The sequence below is a fragment of the Squalius cephalus genome (assembly GCF_949319135.1).
Source record: "Squalius cephalus genome assembly, chromosome: 1".
NCBI classification, from domain to species: Eukaryota; Metazoa; Chordata; class Actinopteri; order Cypriniformes; family Leuciscidae; genus Squalius; species Squalius cephalus.
The window spans coordinates 5084518-5106415 of NC_137122.1; the positions used below are offsets into that span (position 1 = coordinate 5084518).

The following is a 21898-nucleotide window of genomic DNA, read 5'->3' on the forward strand; positions in this document are numbered from 1 at the left end:
TGTTTTTATAATAAATGACACTTCTAAGCATTTATGTCTGTCTATCTATTATTCGTACAGTAACTGACGCCAATTCATTAATTAGCCTATTTTTATTGCTAATCCTAACAATATTCTGCTTCTTCATTACAATACAGGTATCTAGAAATATAGAAAATAATATAAATAATTTTAATTCTACCAAATATAAATAATGGTAAGAAGAAAAACAGAACAAAATCATAAAAACAGAAATAAAAGGTACATAAAGTAGCCAACAAATCCCCTCAGTCTGCTGACACCAATGAAATGAGCTTTAAGTGTCAATTTACAGGAGATCTGAAGACATCAGCATAATAAATGAGGTGAAAACAGGAACTATTGTCATGAAATAAAGAGTGTTGTCAGCAGATCTGTTAGTATTGATGAGCCTCAGACTATCAACACTCATTCAACAAGCCATTCAGGATCATCAGCAGATCATCTCACTTTATTCTGAGTGTTTGCTGTTAGAAACACATTATTTGAGTCAGGATACATGATAAAAGCCTGTAAAACTGCTATATTGAAATATAGGCTATCTCACAATACAACATAAATCATCAATAATAAATCAAAATAATTAAATAACCTATCTTTACGAACCTCTTCAGGCAAATAACTACAACACATAATATGTGAATCTAAGTATAGTTCGACTTTATAATAACTATTAATTGCAATAAAGTAATTTCATCATTAACATGTTACATATGTACAGAAACTGACAATGATCATACAACTAAAAATTAAAGAAAATGTAACGTTTCCTGTGTCAAACTTAATTAATATATTCCCATGCATGTATAGATTTGATGTTTCCCACGTTCATTACTCATACAGGGACAATATAAACCCAGATAGCACACGTACGTCGGGCCGACGTTGGCCCGATGTACAAAGTTCCATCGGCACGATGTCGCTCAGAGATCGTTTGCTCATCGGCAATATGTCTCCTCGACGTCGGCCTTTGATCGCAAATGATCTCCGGCCGATGTTTGAACGATGCAAAGCTGTAAATCTTTTGGCAGCTCTGCATGGGTTTTATAGGACCTTTATTTATAGGTCGGACCTTTCGGGCTACTCTTTACATTAGACACCATGCGCTGCTTTCATTGACGCACGCACTTACGAACACACACACACACACACACACACACACACACACACACACACACACACAGAGCGGAGATCGCGCTGCAACACTCACTCAGCAGCACATAAACTGTAGTCAACATTGCCCCGAGACTTAAATTGATAAAATAGCTTTGATACTGAACACATGCAACTTTCATCCCTCAAAATGGCCATATTCAAGAAAAAAAAGTGGAGTAGTTTTACACTTCCATCTTACCTCGCACTATTTCAACGTTAAACTGATGAAATACATGCTCTGCTTCTGTGAACAGTAAACCCCGCCTTCTATGATTTGATTGGCTATCTATTTGGATGGTCTCTGTAAGGTAGACCAGCCTAAAATGTAACTTTTAAACCTTTTTGCCATCCTAAAAACAGAGCGGAGCAAGAATTTCCAATATTGAATTTCCAGTTTGGCCATTTCTAACTTTGACATACTATTGTTATTATTGACGTATAATTATACACTGCAAAAAATGCTTTTCTTACTTAGTATTTTTGTGTTGTTTCCAGTCCAAATATCTAAACATTCTTAAATCAAGAAGCATTTACTAGAGAAGTAAAATAACATAAGAAATTCTATTTTGTTTTCAGATAAACATAAAGTAATTTAAGTAATTTTTGCTTAAAACAAGATAAATTATCTGCCAGTGGGGTAAGAAAAAATAATCTTGTTTTCCAATTGAATCAAGATTATTTTTTCTTACCCCACTGGCAGATAATTTAGCTTGTTTTAAGCAAAAATTACTTAAATTACTCTGTTTATCTGAAAACAAAATAGAATTTCTTATGTTATTTTACTTCTCTAGTAAATGCTTCTTGATTTAAGAATTTTTAGATATTTGGACTGGAAACAACACAAAAATACAAAGTAAGAAAAGCATGTTTTGCAGTGTAGGACTTGTCCCCCTCAATGTCTATGTACATATATACAGCCCTGGAGTTACTTGACTATCCAATATGAAAAAAGTAGGCTATACTGACATTGAAAAATATCTTCTTAATTTTGTGTGTAACTGTCTCTAGTATAATGAACAGACACAATTCAAGTTAAGACATTTTAATGACACCAGAAAGAACTCCAGTAGAAAAGGGATCAAAAAGGAACAGCAACAATGTAGAGAAGGATTCTTCCTGGCAACCTGTAACAGAGTGAAAAACATTGAGAAAAAGCAGTTAGGACTAAAGCTAAGAATAAAATTGTCATTACACTGGATAATATAATTAAAAATCTAACAACAATCAAAGGTACATCAGCTGGCAAACCATTTAATAGTTTAATAGGTTTAATAGTCTATTTAAAGGGAATGATTGTTGTGGGGAGTTTGCTCAAACTATGGCAGCGATACAGCGAATAGTTGTGCTAAAAGACGGCGCCGTCTGCGGAGTGCTTTCAAAGGCCAGTGAAAGCATACTGTCAGTTAAATTGTAAGTAGATGCTAACTGTTTCTCATGGGTTCGTATGGTATTTTAAACATTTACAGGGGTAAGTCTGTGATTTTATTGCCATCCGAATCCATAATGTCAGTGTTTATTTTCACCCAACCCGCGTACATTTCTTAATTGCTTTTATAAAGAACACCGCTTTCTCAGTTAAAGGAATACTCCACCGTGTTTTCATATTAAACTATGTTTTTCCCTTAACTAAGACGAGTTGATACATACCTCTCTCGTCTCAGTGCGTGCACTTAATCGCTCAGGCGCGGTGACACTTTGAAAGCCAAGTTCATTCAATACGGGCCAAGCAGAGAAACAACCAAACACCTCCACGTTTTCCCTATTTAAATACAGTTACTCGCGTAGTGTAACTCGACCTAGGACGGTGACACAAAACAAAACGTTGCGCTTTTCTAAGCGTGTAAAATGGATAACTATATTGTATGGCGGAATACCATTGCAAGTGCTTGTAAGCACTTCGTCTTGGCGGAGTAATATCTTCACTCGTGAAAAATCCTCTCACCGGCCCCCGCTCCCTCTAGTGAAGATATTACTGCGCCAAGACGAAGTGCTTACAAGCACTTGCAATGGTATTCCGCCATACAATATAGTTATCCATTTTACACGCTTAGAAAAGCGCAACGTTTTGTTTTGTGTCACCGTCCTAGGTCGAGTTACACTACTCGAGTAACTGTATTTAAATAGGGAAAACGTGGAGGTGTTTGGTTGTTTCTCTGCTTGGCCCGTATTGAATGAACTGGGCTTTCAAAGTGTCACCGCGCCTGAGCGATTAAGTGCACGCACTGAGACGAGAGAGGTATGTATCAACTCGTCTTAGTTAAGGGAAAAACATAGTTTAATATGAAAACACGGTGGAGTATTCCTTTAACGCAGTGAAGCAGCCCCTGCACGAGAGAATAATTGATTCTCGAGCCATCGATATCAGCAGATTCAGCAGCATCGCCACGGGCAGCACTGGGTAACGTCACACGGAAGAAGGAATATCTTTAGCAGCTTTCTAAGGTATGGTTCGGGGAACACGCCTATAAATGGTATACCTTTAGTTAAGTTATACCTTAAAGGCCCGTTCACACCAAGCACGATAACTATAAAGATAACGATAAAGATAACTATATATGCGTCCACACCAACGACCGATAACGGTCTTTTTATTCTAAGCACGCGCGCGCCCGGATGATCCAGATCCATTTTAAATGCGCGACACCTTTAAATTAGAGTGGATTCTGATTGGCTGTCAGTGTTTTATCGTTTGACAGCTGGAAAAAAATCGTTCTGAAAGTGATCCCAACAATATCGTTCCTCATATCTTTATCGTTACAGTTGTGGTGTGAACTCTGTTATTCTTTAATATGGAGAACGATTTTTAGAATTATATCTTTATCGTTATCTTTATAGTTATCGTCCTTGGTGTGAACGGGCCTTAAGAGTCTTCGTAGCATGCTAAGAGACAACGCTATCGGGAAACCCAGCCCAGGTGTTTATGAATGAGACACTGAATTAATTGTTTTTAAAAGTGTTTGAATTAATGATTCAATTGAGTATCTTTTTTTAAGTAGACTGAAACATGTTATTCTGATGTATGTTATCGTGATCTCCATTTTAAACAAAACAAATATGATTTTAAACCAAATAGATTCTCAGTTTACCCTGAATTAGGGGCCGTTCACATATCACGTCTAAAAACGTGTGGAAAGCGCTCTCTCCTTTCTACAAGCTCTTGCGCTCCCGTGGCGTCTGTCGTTGCTATGCAACCATGAACTGCGCTCTCCATGATGACAAGGAAGTATCAGCAAAGGATTAATTGATTTCTAGCCCTTGCATTAGCTTTACTACTAGATATATTTATGGAGATGAGAAATAAAAACTCGCCCTGTACAGCTATGATCGGCTGTTCGGCCGAGTTTTCCATGTTGTTACGGAAAGGCCAAAGCTGATCGGTTGGTTTTTGTCACATGACCTGCGGTGCGCTTGTGGCATTCTGAAAAGTTGAGATGTTTTCATCTCGCTGTGGCATATGCGCGCCTGGAAAAACGAGCACGCTGCATCGCATGCGCGTCACTTCTATTATGGTATTACCGGTGTTGTCACACTTTGATTAACCGGTGGGGAAATATCCGAACGTATGACTTACAGAAGGTACAATTAACTAAGAACGTTTCGGGAAACACGTATTAACGATAAGGTACAGCTTAAGGTATAACTTAGGAACGACGTAGCGTTAAGAAGGTTTCGGGAAATCCAGCCCTTATCATAATTAAAAACGTGTTTCCTGAAACGTTCTTAGTGTTGCGCTTTTATTGAGCAGGTCATGCAATAACATAAATTAGTTATTTACACCAATAAGGTGATGCGGCTGCTGGGCAATCTGGTGAGTTTTGGAGGTGGAGCATTGAAGAGAGAGGGGTGTGTTTGTTTGGGTTCATTCCAAATATCAACAGTGTCCAACAGCGTTTTTGAAATATCGCTTACCCCACCTTAATATCTGGCAGTTTTGTGTCCATCTATAGTTGCCATCATCTGAAGTCTTCACAAGTGAGGCTGGATCCAAACTGGAGCTGCTGTAATCTCTAGTGAACTTGCTGAGCATCCTGAGATAGAAACAGGGAAGCAACAGGAGAAACATTAGCATAGCTGCAGTTCATATTATTTCAGGCAAAAGATGATCATGTGCACTTTTTACTATTTCATCACATATTAACTGTAAAACAAGATTATGAGATGTGTTAATTGAATGCTTGGCTAAAGAGTTGTGTCTTTAGTCTAGATTTAAATTGGGAGAGTGTGTCTGAGCCCCGAACATTATCAGGAAGGTTATTTATGAAAGTAAAAGAGTAGCAAAACTCAACAGCATAAAGATGTGAATTTGAGAACTTGTCCCCTGTAAAATACCAAAGTTCAAAGTTGAATTTAGAGATTTGCACTTGCACAACGTGACTTAACGCATAGACAGTGATATTAAAATAAATAAATGATAACTCTGTAAACACCATACTAATTAAAAATAGACTACTATGTACAGTTAAGCGTTTTCCTCACATAGAAAACTGGTATAAAACACTTAAAGGTTGCATGGTATGAAAATTTCACTTTATGAGGTTTTTTAACATTAATATGAGTTCCCCTAGCCTGCCTATGGTCCCCCAGTGGCTAGAAATTGTGATAGGTGTAAACCAAGCCCTGGGTATCCTGCTACGCCTTTGAGAAAATGAAAGCTGGTAATAATCATACATTTTTCTTGAGCGTCAAATCATCAAATTAGAATGATTTCTGAAAGATCATATGAAGCTGTGATGCTGAAAATTCAGTTTTGATCACAGGAATTAATTACATTTTACAATATATTCACATAGAAAACAGTTATTTAAAATTTGTTATATTATTTCACAATATTATTGTTTTTAATGCTCTCTTGGTGAACATAAGAGACTTCTTTCAAAACATAATTTTTTTACCAACACAATTAGTGCATGTTAGACATTAGTGTATGTTTGAAGTTTTACTTACTAATCATATGGTTCATAGCGCCTTAAGAGATGATGATCCGCCCAACTCTGCTACGGTGGAGGCCAGGGCATCAACATTGAAGGATCTAGGAACACAACAAACCATTTGTCACAGAGCCAACAATATTATTATATAATGCCAGGTTTATTACAAGTAAGAAGCTATAGCTAAGCTATATTATATATAAGCTACAGCAGAGGTGAAATGCTTTTCTGAGATGAGTTTCTGAATCTATTTGACCTGCATCTGGGCATGGAGTACCTACGGCCTGAGGGAAGTAGCTTGAACTGGCAGGACAAAGGATGACTAGGGTCAGCTGCAATAGATAGTGCCTTCTTTGCCACTCTGTTGGAGTAGCTGCTAAATGTGTGAGAGAGGGGGAAAGTTAAAGCCTGCAATCTTGCTACACGTCCTAACAATACTCTCTAATCGTTTTTTGTAGACAAGGAACCAAACCAGCAGATAAAACTGAAGGTTAAACAGACTGAATAAAACAAGAATAAAACATTCTCATCAAAGTGGGGTCAATGTTAAAATTTCTCAGTCTACGGTAAAAATACATTCGCTGCTGGGCTTTGGCACAAACAGCATCAGTGTGTGTGATTCAAAACATAGCTTACTATCAATTATTGTGCCAAGGTTGTATTCTTGTATTATCTCAATAGGTTATGATAGTGAGGGGAAGAGGGGGACTCTGTTTCCTAAAATCAGTAATTAATTCTTTAGTTTTGGATTTCCTAACGTTACCTACCTACCTGTATTTCCTACTTCTCCAGCAGTAGCTTTCTTCAGAAATGTTGAAGTCGTGGAGCTTTCCCTCTGTTATTTTGTTGCTGCTGAAATCACAGAACATTTTTTTTAATCAATATTTGTTTACCACTGAGCTAGTTTCAACCATGTAACTTAAGTGTAAGTTCTCCATGTAAGTGACGTCACCGATTACATACGTTCATGTTTACGTTTGTGTAAAATAAATTAGTTCACTTCCAAGTAAAACCTTTACAAAACCTCTCATATACACATAAGAGGTGATTAAAAGCCCAAACTTTCATAAACAAAAGCTCAACCGAGTCAACGTTAACTTAGCTTAACTCTTCTGAAAACGGTTGAGATGCTAACGGACTTTTTCCGAAGACACAAAGCCATGTCTATAAAAGTAAATATTCAACATAAGCGTATCAATTACAAGTAAGAGAAGTGTCAAGAACAGTTGTGTGTATTATCCGTGTGATTTTAGAGACTAATATCACCTGAAAGCAGTGAATTTGAAAACAACAGCGAGAGAGGGAGTTTTCCTGCTTACCAGTCGCAATGGTCCCGCGGCGTTTCCATGGCAACTCTGCGCCGCGGCCGCTCCAGTGTTTGAAAGCGACTTGAAAGTTCACAAGCACAACGCGACATCGGCCTCCCGTATAGTGGGCCGACCTAAAGCCGACGTAACGGAGCTGGGAAATAGAGCACTGACTGACAAGAGATCTGCCTACGCCTGGCCGACGCCTTTGCGATGTTATAGGGAGGGAGGCCGACGCTCGATGTTGGGCCAACGTCGGCCCGACGTACGTGTGCTATCTGGGAAGTGTCTACATCAATTTTAATAAGTAAATGTAATCTGCCAACGATAAATGTCGACAATAATAAATAAAGGTAAACATGAAAACGGCAACAGAAACACTTGAGATCGATTCCCCTCACAGATCTCAAACTTTAACTTGACATTCAGTAACAGTTCTCACTCCAAACATCGAGACAATCACACAAACGAACTCAAACTCGCTCAGGTCTGAATTAACTCAACATATTCTCCTCATGCTCGCTGCTGCTGCACTAAATGTTTATTTCAGAAGGAAGACGCCAGAAAAGACGCACAAGTATCGCTGTGATCAATGAAAACAATACAGAAATGAGTCTGTCGCTTAACCAAACTGTATAAAGTGTGTGTGATGGTTGTGTAAATATGAGAAATACCGTGTTCTGCTCTCCTCACCTCAGAAGACTCGACGCTGAAACACTATAGCCTCTGTTATACTTTCCGCGACCGCGAGGGTCCGCAAGGGTCCGCGTGACGTAAAAATCGTCATCGGGGGTGCGCGCGGAGGCTTGTTGCGGACTGGCGCGTGCCTCCCATTTTTTGTGCCCGCGCGGACCAAGGGCGCGCGTTCATTAGGTTAAAACCGCGAAAGAGATGGAAATAACATGGACGCCGAATTTGAAAAAACGGAAAACGCGTGCCTTCTAGAAATAGAAACAATGCCTATTTTTCACGCAAGCCTGTTGGAAGCGTTTCCAGGCAAAATAGAATAGGAAAAGATGTTTATATGTCATTTTGACACGAATACATATGAATAAATGTCATTTTGATGTTTGAAAGTGTCTAGGTTTTGACATAAATGCAAATATAAACTTTAAATATTTAAAATATTATCGATTATACTGGCCAGACCGATCTAATGCGTATGCGTTTAACGCGTTTACCGAGCGGACCTCAGCAGAAAGTATAAATACAAGTAGTCCGCGTCCGAGCTGTGCGCAGCTGTCGTGTACGCGTCCAAACTGGAGTAACAGAGGCTTATGACGGAAGAGAGACGGCGCGAGCGAGCGGTGACGTTATCAGCCTGCGTACGGGACACCACCGCAGCCAATCAGGGCCACGCAGATTCAGCTTTACTAGTAGCCTTCCATTATTATTATTATTTTAGAACTGAAGTGACTCCAGTTACTAAAGTTGAAAGGAACTTTTTCAAGTGAAGCACAAAATAGTCAGAATAAGCAGAGGAGGATCACCTCCATCTAGTCTGAAAAGTGTGTTGGCCTGTAAAGTCCGGCTCAGTTTATTCTGTAGCGTCCTAAGACTAATAGTAAAGGCATGTTGGTAGATTAGCACCTGTAGAATTTCCTTTTGTTGAAACCCCAGATAAAAGTAGAAAGCTTCTATTATGTTTAGATACATGAGGCAGTTCGACTAGCGCATGTCCTTACTAAAGAAAAAACACTGAAATAAAAATACTTTTACAGAAGTCTGTATTCACGTGACTTCTACTTTATTCTACTAAAAGCTACTTATTAAATCTTCAACAGTGTAATAAGATTACTGTACTATTTTTTAAAGAGAAATTCCTTATTTTAATTTTAGAATAAAAAATAATTAAATTACAGTAATTCATTAATTAGTTAGTACTGTATTACACCCAACACTGATTACGCAATTATGCTGATAGAGCACATCCTGTATTGTATATTAATGACTATTTAATATTACCTCTAAACTTTGACTAGGCTTGGCATGTTGCATATTAATTGTTCTAGGAGCCTCGAATAGGTTATATTTTAATTGTTGTGTATGTTGTGCTACTCTATAATGATGTTCAGTTAAGGTCATTCGCAGCATATGTAGGGCCCGAACATAAACTCAAGCCCAGGGGCCCCAGACATGATCTTTGGTCTTTTTACTCATTGATTAAAAAATACTATAATGTTAAAACTAGGAGTTTCACTTGGCCCACCCTACATCTCAAAGCTGGAGCCAGGGCTGGTGTTGTTTAAAGTTCATAGTGATTGTTCTGACTTCGTGAAGCCTCATGGTGTGAATGAACTTCAAACTGACTAGAACAAACTCTTTGAAATGTACATATGATACTGGATATGAAACTGTTAAATGTAGACAGACATCAATCTCAATCAGTGTCAGTCATGTCTGCAGTGAAATATAATTTATTAGGCATTTAAAAGCTCTGAGAAAATGAAAACATGGAAAGCTCAAAAAGCAACCATATCAAGATACTTCATGACTTTAAGAACTAAAATTATTCCTAATTAAAGCAGAATCAGCAGAAAATAAGAAAATGGATAATAACAATGAGATGTTGATAAAATGAGTAAAGAGTTTAATCAATAATTACACGAAGCAATCCGCACCAAACAGTGCCTGAGGCTCGAGAACGCAAACCCTGAAATAGGATCAAGCTGCAAGCCCTGAAAAATGCTGAAAAAAAAAATTTTTCTCTGCGCAAACCTCAAAAATGCAAAACCGCGAAAACACAGACGGTGTGCACATGCGCATCACATGTTTAGTCCATAGGTATGTTTTTTTTTTTTTTTTGTCCACTTTAAGTGTTTAGTCCAGGAGACAAGAATATAATAAACTTTTCTATTTCAGCTACAATCTCCACTTTACTGAGTTCATTATCATAAAGTGCAGGTGTGTCGAGAGACGAGCTGTTCTCTCATCATCATCTCCAGATTCAGATATGGATCCAGTAGATCAGTAGAGTGAAATTGTCGTTAGTTATGACAGGATTTAAATACTGGGAGATTTTAACATCCATGTGTGTTGTGGCTCTAAACCACTTTCAAAAGATTTTCTTAGTTTACTTGATTCCTTTGATTTTGTGCAATGGGTGTCTGGACCTACTCATGTTCAGGGACATACTTTGGACTTGATTTTATCTCGTGGTCTATCACTGCTGGATATAAAGATCATGGACGCTGGTATATCTGACCATTTGCCTATACGGTTTTCTATGATGTTTGATGGAAATAACCTAAATCAATCATCAAAGCTACGCTGGACTCATATTTTTACGGATCGCTCAAGTGAAGAATTCTCTACAAAGTATGAACTATTAAGTGCTACTCAGGTTATGAACTCTTTCACCTGTTGCTTGGATGCCAATGAACATCTTAGTATTTTTAACAATAACTGTCTAAATATCTTAAATTCTATTGCACCACTAAAGGCGAAAAAACGTAAGCATAATTCAGTATTTTGGCACAATGATACTACTCGTTCCCTTAGAAAGGCTTGCAGAAAGGCAGAGCGTAAGTGGAAGAAAGACAAATTACAAGTTTCGTATGAAATCCTACGGGACTCTCTTTCTGCCTTTCAGCGAGCCGCCAAAGCAGCAAAGTGTAAATATTTCTCAGAGTTAATAACACAAAACAGCTATAAGCCAAACATTTTATTTTCTGCAATTGAGACTGTACTTCATCCAAATGTTAATCTTTTTCCTGAGGTGTCTGTCACTCTATGCGAGAATTTTGCTGTTTATTTTATTGATAAGATTTCTGAAATAACAGCTGCTTTGTCACTGTCATCATACAAATTGGTTGATGTTCCATACTCTGTTTCTATCTGGTCTGAATTTGAGTCTGTGAACCTGGACACCTTGATCAGAATTATGTCCAGTCTGAAATCCACAATGTGTCCCCAGGATGTTATTCCATCACGCTTTCTCAGGCAGATTATTGATACTGTTGGCCCTGATCTGCTGTCTGTTATTAATAAGTGTCTCCAAACTGGGACTGTTCCCCATGATTTCAAACTAGCTACAGTGAGACCTCATCTTAAAAAAAACAAATCTTGATTCCACACTGCTGTCTAACTTCCGTCCCATTTCAAATTTGCCTTTTTTATCTAAAATCCTTGAGAAAGCTTTTTTAAACCAACTTCAGTCATATCTGTCTTATAATTCCATTTACGAAAAGTTTCAGTCTGGTTTTAAATCTTGCCATAGCACGGAGTCAGCCCTATTACGAGTTTTAAACGATGTCATGTTGACTACGGATTCTGGCCAGTTTATGGCTTTGGTTTTGTTAGACCTCAGCTGTGCCTTTGATCTGGTCAACCATAACGTTCTAATCTCTCGTCTTGAAACTTGCGTTGGTTTACGGGGCAAAGTATTGGAATGGTTTAGGTCGTATCTTATTGATAGGAGGTTTGTGGTCAATATTGGGCACCATTTCTCTTCTGAGATACAGTTAAGATCTGGTGTACCTCAGGGATCGATTCTTGGTCCAGCGTTGTTTTCTCTTTATCTGCTTCCATTGGGGTCTATCTTTAGTAAATATGGGGTCTCTTTCCATCTGTATGCCGATGATACTCAGATTTATATTCCTTTAAAGCGTGGTAATAAGAATGCCTTTAAGCCCATTCTGGATTGTCTGGAGGAGCTAAAACTTTGGCTGGCAACAAACTTCTTGAGCCTCAATGAGAGTAAAACTGAATTTATTGTGTTTGGTCCGACTGAACAATGTGTATACGATTTCGATAGTACATCTCTGTCACCGTACAGTACCTCATGTGTCAGAAATCTGGGTGTTTTGTTTGACAATAACCTAAAATTTGATAAGCAGATAAGCACAGTGGTTAAGTCTTGTTTCTACCATATTCGTCTTCTTTCAAAAGTAAAGCCATTTCTATCTCTAAAGAAGCTTGAAATAGCTATGCACGCATTTGTAACATCTCGGCTTGACTACTGCAACTCTTTGTATGTCGGTGTTTCTCAGTTTTGTGTTTCTCGCTTGCAGTTAGTCCAAAATGCAGCAGCCCGGCTTCTCACAGGAAAGCGCAAATACGAGAATATTACGCCGGTTTTAATTTCACTTCATTGGTTGCCAGTTAAGTATAGAATCGATTACAAAATCTTAATGTTTGTTTTTAAAACTTTACACAGTCTGGCCCCACAGTACTTAACTGATTTGTTACAGCCTTTGTTGAAGATTTTATTATATAGAAAATAAGTAATTCAACTGGTTTTTGTACACTATTATTTCCTTGTCTGTGGGTGACTTTTGCTTGACTTTGGAACCTGAGAGCTGTGTTGTTGCAGCAGAAAATTCTATTTCAGTAAAGTCACATGGTACAAACTATTTCTCAAAATAATCTATAGAATGCATTACCATATTTGGGAGAAGGATGTAGGTATATACATATGCTGGAAGGCCTTTCTGGAGGGGCTTTTCTGCAGAGGGACACTCGGCTTTGTTTTCTAATTGTCTAGTGAGTTCATTGAATTACTTTTATGAAGTAAATGTAACATTGCTCTTGAAGCTTTCTTAGTTTGAGTGATTACATGTGACATAATTAAGTTTATTCATAATAGTTCATTTAGAAATTAGTAGAAAGGAAGGAAAAGGTATTCAGTTAAGGTATGCTTGAACTGAGGAGCTATCATGAGAAAAAGCTGCAACACGTGAGATTAAACATTTTAAAATACTATTTATTGTTAAATTTGTGATAAAGTAGACAGAATTTGAAATATAAAGCGTTATAACAAAGAAAATTGTGATTTAATGTAGCTGCACTACAGTGTTATGGTTGTTCATCAACTAAAAATGACTGACTAAAAGATTGATTCTTCAAATTTAAGAATTGATATTCCTTCATAAAAATAATAAGCAAATAAAAAAGAGATAAAATTATTTTTACCCAGCCCTATTTTAATTCATATGGATTATGCGGGAAAAACATGCAAACTAAATAATGTATTCTATTATAATCAGCAGAGATTTATTATAATGATTTGCCTTTATTATAAGGAAAACAATTACATAAAAAAAAAAACAGAATGACTTATGTTTGGAGAAAAATTTGTAAATACGATTGAGTCAAAAAGTTAAGGAAAATTTATTTAAAGAATTAGGAATGTTTTTTGGAGTTGCAATATTGAAAGGGGGTTATTATTCTGTTGTGTACTTCCCATATTAAACAGATAATGAAAACTAATATTAGAGGGCAACTAAATCATATATTATTAAGAAGATTGGGCTTATAACCCAAATTGAGATTTACAATCATTGGACATTGATTGAAGTACCTCAAATAAGGATGAAGAAGAAAATGAATAAGCCAGATCCTGGGTGTCTGGGTCGAAGAGGATATCTACACCGCAAGAATAACTTTTAATTGTATAAGGGATTTTTGTGTTTGACATGTTCTACATAACTGTGACAATAAGACAATGCTGAACCAATTTCATCCACACACTTGTAACAATGTTTGATGGTTGATTAGGGAGGATTAGAGTCTTTTACTTTCTCCATTGAAAAAGAAAAAACAACTGAAAGAAAGAAAAATGTATGGAGAAAGATGTTTGGCTCGATTGCTCCTCCGGAGTGTGGTGGCATAATTTTAGTCATTGAAAATAAGAATGAGTGACTTAATTTAGTTACTAAGGTAGTATAACGGAGGGGACTGGATTTTGAAACTACACTCTGGAAAATGATAGTGAATGTGGGGCTTAAATAAGCCCCAGAGGAGGGAATGTTGAAGATTTTATTATATAGAAAATAAGTAATTCAACTGGTTTTTGTACACTATTATTTCCTTGTCTGTGGGTGACTTTTGCTTGACTTTGGAACCTGAGAGCTGTGTTGTTGCAGCAGAAAATTCTATTTCAGTAAAGTCACATGGTACAAACTATTTCTCAAAATAATCTATAGAATGCATTACCATATTTGGGAGAAGGATGTAGGTATATACATATGCTGGAAGGCCTTTCTGGAGGGGCTTTTCTGCAGAGGGACACTCGGCTTTGTTTGTTAATAAAGTCTAATTTTTTCTGATATCAAATATCTTTGAAGTCATTCCCCTGAAAAGAATTAAACCACAACACCTTACATTCCATCAAGATCACTAAGATCTACTAATCTTAATTTGTTGCAAGTGCCTAGGACAAGACTAAAAACCAGGGGTGACCGTGCCTTTTCTGTTGTTGGTCCAAAGTTATGGAACGATCTTCCGCTTTACATCAGAACTGCCCCAACCTTGTCTGTTTTTAAGTCCACTCTTAAAACTTATCTGTTTTCCTTGGCGTTTAACATTCCTTGAACTATTGTTCTGTGTTTTTGGCCTTAGGAACCTCGCCTGTGTTTACAGCTTGTATGTTATTATGTTTTATAAACTTGTGTCTTTCTTACTGTGTATTTATTTGTAGTATTCATAGTGTTGTAAAGCACTTTGGTCAACCTCGGTTGTTTTTAAATTGTGCTCTATAAATAAAGATTGTATTGTATTGTATTGTATTGTATCTGGAAAATCCACTTCAGCTTCTTGTTTCTTCTTAACTTTAAGCCTCTTTTCTCCCAGTAAAGTGTTTCCTGATGAGCTTTTCCCAGAGCCAGTTCTGCCCATCAGAAGAACCCAGATCATCTGGACTGGAGCCGGTCACAGACATCTCTGAAAGAGACAGAACATATGGAGTATGAATATATAAATAAGGCAGACTCAACTGTATTGTATTCTCCGGGATATCAGTCATGAATATCATCAGTACATTATATATTCATCAGCTCAGCAGGGGCGGCTGGCCAATAGAGGGTGCTAGAGTGTTATTTATTTATTTAGCATGATTTATTTTATAAAGGTATTTGTAAAGGTAAAAAATGCACTGGAACTATATCAATTTAAGGGGGCAAATATTGCCCCTTACTGAAAGAGGAGTGACTGCAGAAAGTAATACAGAGGTCAACGTTAAGTTAAAGATATAGGGATTCAAACAAACAACATATAATAAGGTAGAATTTACAGACTGTGAGCTGAAGAGTAATATTCAGAGAAGAAAATGTGTTTTTTGAAGAGGTTTTTGAATGAGAGAAGGGTGGATGCTTGACGGATGACTTGAGGAAGAGCCACAATGCTAAAAGACCTGATGGCTCCTATGGTTACCAGACTATTGATACTGACTGAATATGGCACAGCCCCACCTAAGATAGTTTTCACCAGCCGCCACTCACCGATTAGTAAGTTCGTAAAAGCGATCGTACGACTGATCTTAATATCACGGTCTGTTTCCCAAAAGCCTTGTGACTTAAAGGAGGGGTGAAATGCTATTTCATGCATACTGAGTTTTTTACACTGTTAAAGAGTTGGATTCCCATGCTAAACATGGACAAAGTTTCAAAAATTAAGTTTAAGTACGTTTGATGGAGTATTTCTGTGCCAAAAATACTCCTTCCGGGTTGTCACAAGTTTCGGAACGTTTTTTTTCAAATATGGGCCTGTGTGACGTCAGATGGGTGGAATTTCCTTATAACGGTCCTAAGGGCACTTCTCCCGGAAGGGCGCGCGCGCACCCGTAGACCAGAGCAAGAGAGCGAAAGCAGTACGCCCATCAAAGCGCTGTGCTCGCTGCAGTCACAGGACTTTGTTTGTTCCCTGCATTTCGACGATGATTGTTTTATAAACAAGGCCCAGTTCGACGCCGGATTTGCAGATCATCTAATTCTTAAGGATGGAGCAGTCCCAACGATAAAGGTTAACGGTCGTGCGTTGGAACCGTGAGTAAAACTGCTTCAAATGTCTGTGTGTTCTTAGCTATTGGCGCGTAAGCACCACTATCTTTCTTTTATAAATATAATAAAACTAAAGACTTTTTGGAGATATGAAGGATGCAATACTACTCTATAGGTACTCAAGATTAACATGAGATTGACTGAAACTGAGTGTTTCACCCTCCCTTTAAGTAGCACTTGAAAATCATCGTAGAGCTGACAGTTCCTCTGAGTATGAAGGACCTGACTTAGGCTCAGGTTGAGTTACCCCTACTCCTCCATGGATGCTTATACCACCAGAAATGCCATCTGAAGCACTTGTGCCAAGTACTGGCCTATTCTTCCTCTGCTGTGAGAAGGGGGGACTCATTGGGCCCAGTAGGCCTACCTGTTTTATTAAATGTTGTCCTCTGCAGTGCCCTTTTCCTTTTCCTTTTAGCTGACCTTCTTGCTGACCTCCTTCCCTGATCTTTTAATGCCCCTAGTTGAAGTCAGTTTTGTAGCAATATCCTCCCAGATTTTTTGTTTTGTATGACTGCCCTTAAAACCTGCTGAAAAAATACGTTTGTATAGCTCCACCTCCTCTAAAATGACATTAATCTCCTCTTTCTGAAAAATTTAGTTTATTTTTTTTTGGTTAGCCATTTTGCTGTAGGTTTGCGCTTTTACAGATTATTGGCCTCGTAGAAAATGCACATCAGATGAAAACAACTAGAAAAAAAGTTTGTTGAGACTAACTTTAAGTTGGCTTGAGAAAGCTGGACCAGAGAGTTTGAAGAAGTTTAAAGTAGTTTGAAGTTAAAATGGTTTGAAATTGAATGTAGTTTAAAGTTTGATAGAATAGTTAGAAAGAAAAAGATTAGTTAGAAAGAAAAAGAGAGATGAGTTAGAATGATAGATAGATTAGAAATAATTATTATACAGAAAGAAAGATTAGTTAGAAAGAAAGAAATATTAATTAGAAAGAAAAAAATATTAGATGGAGATAGATAGATAGATAGATAGATAGATAGATAGATAGATAGATAGATAGATAGATTAGTTAAAAAAGAAAGAAAGAAAGATTAGCAAGAAAGAAAGATTATTTATAAAGAAAGAAATATTAGTTAGAAAAAAGATTAGTTAGAAAGATAGAAAGATACACTCTAAAAAATGCTGGGTTGTTTTTTCAACCCAAACGTTGGGTTGAGACTGTTGGGTAAGGATGCTGGGTTGATGTAACCCAATTTGGGTTGAAAATCGTTCTTAATCTGTAACCCAGCGGTGCTGGGTTGGGAACGCGGACGTGAAAGAGAGCACGCACGTCACGCAACAACACGGACGACACCAGTCAGAAAAGCCGCCATTTTCTTAGCGCCTTCAGGTGGAAGCAAAGAAAAGACGTGTATGCAATTTATGGTGAGTAAATATACAAATTTCAATTAGTTATCTATTGTTTTTTATCCAAGAGTATTTTGAGATTTCGTGGGAAGGTGGGAAAGTCAGAAAATAGCTTATGGAAATATTCGCGGTTTTTGCCTCAAGTCTTAACTGCCGCTATTGTATTGGTTTTCTTATGTCTTATTTCCAAAAATTCTGTTAATAGAATCCGTTATCAACATTTATTACATGGCTTGGTTGAATTCCAATGTAGAATACGGTCTGTTATTTCTTGATAACAGACCGCTGCGAAGTATAACACACCGACGACACCATTGCCATGAAAAACAGAGCGTTGCTATGGACGCGGAACGGACTATTTTCTTTAGCGGAAGCAATATAATCGTTTTTAAATCAATAAACTCCTTTTTAAATCAATATTTTGTCCCGGTCAGCCTGTCGGGGTTGTTATTCGCTATAACAACCTCCTCGCTATACATTATCCCTTACATATTAAATATTTCTCTAAAGATTTTAAACGGCTCAGCTCCTCACGGCCGAATGACAGCCGCGCTGCGCCTCATACGCTCTGCTCAGTGGACTACATTAGGAAGAAAGTGCGCCACACTGTCATCGCGACGCTGGCCTTAGGAAGGGAAAAGTTGTAAGTCCATTTTTAAAAGTTAATAGTTAATTTTTGCTTCTGAATATGTTAACTTTACTTTATTATATATGATTTGCTGTATTACCTACGGGTTTGATTCGGTGAAGTTTAACTTACTTTGCTAACGACGTTAGGTCTTCTGTCAGAACATACTTCACAAATTGTCCGCTCTGCTTTCGTTTAACTGTACAATAGTAACAGTAGATATTATTAATTTAATATGAGCATACTATTAACTATACTTACATTTTTACCTTTTTAATTTTTTATTTACGTTACCTCGACCGCCATTTTGTCCGTGCCACTCCCGGGATAATTTGGAGATAAGAGCTTTTCTCAAGTTTTCTGTGATAATAAAATGCCTTTTGACTGACATTAATTTTTGTTTTAGAGAATGTAAAGGCAGCAAGCACTGTGATCTTTCTGAAATGACTGGAAAGTGCATCGAAGGACATTGAAAAATAAATGCAAAACAGTAGCCTAATACTTTTTTGTTACTGTTGTACTTGTTAAATTATGTTGTTTATTTCATAAATATATATATATATTTTTTTTGCCAAATGCTGCTTTGACGCAGAAAAGTGTTAAATCCAGCTAACTGTTCTGTCTCATTTTCCCACTTCTAATTTCAACTCTGTTAAGCCTTGTATATTTGATATCATCGACCCTGATTTCACTATTATTAAAGATTAATTATTCTCAATTTGATGACATCATATAAATCTTGTAAGTTTCATTGAAAATAATGGTTTAGTCGAATTAACAGTAATGTGAATGTGCACATCATGAAACAATATATTGTGCAGACCTAACATACTGTAAAAATGCATACATGTGCATTACCATTAATTTTTTCTATTAAAGGAATCAATTGAAGAGCTTGCAATTACACCTACTATATCAAGGGAGCAGCAGCACAGGATATCTGTGGAGCAAGTAGCAGCATTTGTAAGTTTGTGTTTATTGATTTCTTGTTTTGGGACCAGACTGTTGCTAGAAAAGGCGTTGTCTTTTTCTTTTCTTTTTTGCATTAAATTAAAGAAATTTGTAGGATGTTTTTCTTTTAAACAAAACTATTTTTTTTTTAGAACGTAAGAGACATCCTTCTTGCAACACCCAATGGCAGAGGTATTGTAGCTATTGAAAACAAGCACTGCATTTCACTTAAAGAGAGACAAGCCATGGTTCGGATCTTGGTGTCACATCTTATTGAACGCTTTGGAGAAAAGTGAGTACACATTTTCAATACAAATTAAAGTAAAACATTTTAATGCTAAAATATGTTTTGATATATTAAATGTCTTGGTGTGTACATTTGTACTATTGTTAAAATTCAAAATATGAATTTTTTTCTTCTAGCCCAAGTGCAGGTACAAAAGTCACCCTGGCTTCATCAGTAGTTGAACAGTTTCCATGCCTTAAGGATTGCCAGGGTAAAGGCTATGTGAGTACAGTGTCTAACACAGGGATGTGATTTTGGGGCCAGTGTTGCACTTTTTAATACCATTTTCTTTTTCTTTAAACACAAGGAAGCATGGTTCAGTCCAGGTCGATACCACAGACCTGCTACAGGCATGGTGGGTTTAAATTTAAGAAATAAAAATATTGGCTCAGTATTTTTACAACTTTGTTTGCCATGTTGGCCTTTGTTTTGTATTTTTTAGATATCCCAGGATTTCTTAATTTTGAATCCAGACTCCGCTTCAAAACTCACCAAAAATTGGGTACCTGTGTTTAAGGATAAGATTCTGCAGTTTGCCAGCAGAGAGAAACAATGTCTTGATCTACTTTCCAGTGTAGAATTGATGTCAGCAGGTAATGGGTATTAAGAACACTGTTACAAATGAATAATTCAGTCTAAAAATTAATTACTATCTCTCATGTCATTCTAAAAAAGGAGAGATTTTCCCTTTTTACAATTACTGTTAGTCAGGACTATTTTCATTTTGTTAACTATTTCTTTGTAACACAATTTAATAAATGAATGTCATACATCCAGATTTATTGCAGTCAAATTTTATTGCAGTTTTATGAAGACTTTTTTTTTTTTTAATTTTGAGTGATTTTTGTGAACATTTTTTCATTGTATTCTAAAGAGATGCAGAGTGATGTCGCCTTGCAGTACTTCCTGTAGTCCTTCCAACATCAGTGTACAAGATTGGAAGGAAAACGTTTAAACCAACTTCCATTGAAACCCGGAAGGCCTTCATAGACATACAGCCGGTAAGTTAACAGCCATTGCTAAAACTACATGATTTAAGTATTTACAATATATTGTATGGACCCTTTTCACAGACTGACACATCTTAACAATTATCAACATCACAAATCTAGTAATGTTTTTAATTTAATTTTTGAGTGAAAAAATACATTGAGTAGTGTCAGCTTTCTGTCCCACTATTGACAGTCTATGCAATTACCACTTTGATGCTACAAAAAGTTAATAAAAAGATTGTAAAACTAATTCATATGAATCTAATGTATTCCAAATTGTCTGAAGAGACTTGATCGCGTTATATGATGAACAGATTTAATTTAATTTAAGTATTTATTTTTGGGTGAACTAATCCTTTAAGGCCATGACACACCAAGCCGACATAAAAAAAAACTAGTGACATCAAACGGTAACTGTGTTGTTGCCATGAGTCATTTGCATCTGGGCCAAAAAGTTGGAACACTGCAAAGGCTACGGCCAATCCCTGCCAACTGGGGTCCGACTAGTGCTAACATTGGCCGATGGTTGGCTTGGTGTGTCATAGCCTTTACTGTTCCTAAAGGTATTTACATTAGTTTTAAATTTTTGCGTTCTAAATTGATGCTAATTCTTTTCTTTTTTTTTTTTTTCTTTTTTTTTTTTTTTGGTTGTCAGATTGGGACCAATATGGCTGAGTACCTGCGCTCAAAAGACTCTGAATTTCCACATGTTCTCATGCTTGGAGACAACCAGTGCTTTCAAGCCTTTGCCATTATAAACGAAGAGGCACTCGAGCAAAATACATTGCTTGCTGCAGTTGATGTTTGCTTTAAGGCGTTCTACATATTTGACATAGACTACCTGAAACAATGTTCCACAGTGTGGCAGTTTTTACAGACTGTGGTGTATGGACTTTCTGGGGATGAAACACCAACAATGAGAGTTTTGCGAGCATTCATTTTTGCTGACAAACAGTAGTTTTTGTTATTACTGTCTGTGACCTTGCCTCTTTTATGCTGTTCTTTCTATATTTACTACTATTACTTCTAAATACATGTACTTTTCTTCTACAGTAAAATTACACTACAATTGATTCTTACTGAGTATTTCTCTCCCATGATATCTTATGCTCAAGATCTTGATGTAAATGTTGTGAAATGTTTTTAGATTTCACTTCATATTTTCAAGAAGTTATTTCAAGTCTTTCTGATATGGTTTTAATGCATTTTCAATTTTCAGGGAAATTTAAAAAAAATGTATTCACAAATGGACAATTTTACTTGATAAAACAAAAATAAATTTTCATATTTTGATTACTGAAGTCTGTATTGCTGTAGATGTGTTATTTTAGTCATTTTGATTACTAAAATTTCTAGTTTAAATTTCCAACCCATTTTGGGTTACATTAACCCAGCACTGTAGTAATTTTTAACCCATAATTGGGTTAAATGTTCAACCCAGCATGCTGGGTCAAACATTTAACCCAACTAGTTGGGTTAAAACAACCCAGCGCTGGG

General features: G+C 36.8%; 2 protein-coding genes across 3 annotated transcripts in view; both read left to right on the top strand.

Annotated features, from left to right (window-relative positions):
• Positions 1 to 21898, top strand: part of LOC307156367 (uncharacterized protein) — a 1306365-nt gene that overhangs the window by 1166437 nt on the left and 118030 nt on the right. The window lies entirely within an intron of this gene.
• Positions 1 to 21898, top strand: part of LOC307156254 (uncharacterized protein) — a 166677-nt gene that overhangs the window by 96725 nt on the left and 48054 nt on the right. The gene's annotated exons all lie outside the window — the stretch shown is intronic.